At 51.6% G+C, this 2,500-nt stretch overlaps 1 protein-coding gene across 4 annotated transcripts in view; it reads right to left on the bottom strand.

Moving 5' to 3' along the window:
- Positions 1-2,500, bottom strand: part of LOC128702415 (roundabout homolog 3-like) — a 1,608,794-nt gene that overhangs the window by 257,646 nt on the left and 1,348,648 nt on the right. The window lies entirely within an intron of this gene.

Below are 2,500 nucleotides of genomic sequence, written 5' to 3'. Positions count from 1 at the left end.
TGCCTGCTTCTCGGTTCAGTCAGGAACCTGGAGATGCAGGCAGCTGCCTGCTTCTCGGTTCAGTCAGGAACCTGGAGATGCAGGCAGCTGCCTGCTTCTCGGTTCAGTCAGGAACCTGGAGATGCAGGCAGCTGCCTGCTTCTCGGTTCAGTCAGGAACCTGGAGATGCAGGCAGCTGCCTGCTTCTCGGTTCAGTCAGGAACCTGGAGATGCAGGCAGCTGCCTGCTTCTCGGTTCAGTCAGGAACCTGGAGATGCAGGCAGCTGCCTGCTTCTCGGTTCAGTCAGGAACCTGGAGATGCAGGCAGCTGCCTGCTTCTCGGTTCAGTCAGGAACCTGGAGATGCAGGCAGCTGCCTGCTTCTCGGTTCAGTCAGGAACCTCGAGATGCAGGCAGCTGCCTGCTTCTCGGCTCAGTACATGATCTTTAAGAAAAAAGTTTTGGCCTTGAATGAATCTTGCATTTTCTAATTGCATGCTATCAGCTGAGATATAATGTTGATGATGCTAGGTGTGTGGTGTGTGTGTGGTGGTGGTGGTGTGTGTGGTGGTGTGTGTGTGGTGTGTGTGTGGTGTGTGTGGTGGTGGTGGTGGTGGTGGTGTGTGTGGTGGTGTGTGTGTGGTGTGTGTGTGGTGTGTGTGTGGTGGTGGTGGTGGTGGTGTGTGTGGTGGTGTGTGTGGTGGTGTGTGTGTGGTGTGTGTGGTGGTGTGTGTGGTGGTGTGTGTGTGGTGTGTGTGGTGGTGTGTGTTGTGGTGTGTGTGTGGTGTGTGTGGTGGTGTGTGTGGTGGTGTGTGTGTGTGTGGTGGTTGTGTGTGTGGTGGTGTGTGTGTGTGTGGTGTGTGTGTGTGTGGTGGTTGTGTGTGTGGTGGTGTGGTGGTGTGTGTGGTGGTGTGTGTGTGTGTGGTGGTTGTGTGTGTGGTGGTTGTGTGTGTGGTGGTGTGTGTGTGTGGTGGTGTGTGTGTGGTGGTGTGTGTGGTGGTGTGTGTGGTGGTGTGTGTGGTGGTGTGTGTGGTGGTGTGTGTGGTGGTGTGTGTGGTGGTGTGTGTGTGGTGGTGTGTGTGGTGGTGTGTGTGGTGGTGTGTGTGGTGTGTGTGGTGTGTGTGGTGGTGTGTGTGGTGGTGTGTGTGTGTGTGTGTGTGTGTGTGTGTGTGTGTGTGTGTGTGTGTGTGTGTGTACTCGCCTATTTGTGGTTGCAGGGGTCGAGTAATAGCGCCTGGCCCCGCCTCTTCACTGATTGCTACTAGGTCCTCTCTCTCCCTGCTCCATGAGCTTTATCATACCTTGCCTTAAAACTATGTATGGTTCCCGCCTCCACTACTTCACTTTCTAGGCTATTCCACGGCTTGACTACTCTATGACTGAAGAAATACTTCCTAACATCCCTTTGATTCATCTGAGTCTTCAACTTCCAATTGTGACCTCTTGTGTCTGTGTCCCATCTCTGGAACATCCTGTCTTTGTCCACCTCGTCTATTCCGCGCAGTATTTTATTTGTCGTTATCATGTCTCCCCTGACCCTCCTGGCCTCCAGTGTCGTCAGGCTGATTTCCTTCAACCTTTCTTCGTAGGACAATCCCCGTAGCTCTGGGACTAGTCTTGTTGCAAACCTTTGCACTTTCTCTAATTTCTTGACGTGCTTGACTAGGTGTGGATTCCAAACTGGTGCTGCATACTCCAGTATGGGCCTGACGTAAATGGTATACAGAGTCTTGAACGAATCCTTACTGAGGTATCGGAACGCTATCCGTAGGTTTGCCAGGCGCCCGTATGCTGCAGCAGTTATCTGATTGATGTGCGCCTCAGGAGATATGCTCGGTGTTATACTCACCCCCAGATCTTTTTCCTTGAGTGAGGTTTGCAGACTTTGGCCATCTTAACTATATTGTGTCTGCGGTCTTCTTTGCCCTTCCCCAATCTTCATGACTTTGCATTTGGCAGGGTTACACTCAAGGAGCCAGTTGCTGGACCAGGCTTGTAGCCTGTCCAGGTCTCTTTGTAGTCCTGCCTGATCCTCATCCGATTTGATTCTTCTCGTTAACTTCACATCGTCCGCAAACAAGGACACTTCTGAGTCTATCCCTTCCGTTATGTCATTCCCATATACCAAGAACAGCACAGGTCCTAGGACTGACCCCTGTGGAGCCCCGCTTGTCACAGGCGCCCACTCTGACACCTCGTCACGTACCATGACTCGTTGTTGAATCCCTGTCAGGTATTCTCTGATCCATTGCAGTGCCTTTCCTGTTATGTGTGCCTGATCCTCTAGCTTTTGCAGTAACCTCTTGTGAGGAACTGTGTCGAAGGCCTTCTTGCAGTCCAAAAAAATGCAGTCGATCCACCCCTCTCTCTCTTGTCTTACTTCTGTCACCTTGTCATAAAACTCTAGTAGGTTTGTGACACAGGATTTTCCCTCCCTGAAACCATGATGGTTGTCAATTATACACTTGTTTCTTTCGAGGTGCTCCACCACTCTCCTGATGATCTCCATGACCTTGCATACT

Source organism: Cherax quadricarinatus, chromosome 80 (genome assembly GCF_038502225.1).
Source record: "Cherax quadricarinatus isolate ZL_2023a chromosome 80, ASM3850222v1, whole genome shotgun sequence".
NCBI classification, from domain to species: Eukaryota; Metazoa; Arthropoda; class Malacostraca; order Decapoda; family Parastacidae; genus Cherax; species Cherax quadricarinatus.
This window is presented reverse-complemented; position numbering and strand designations above follow the sequence as displayed.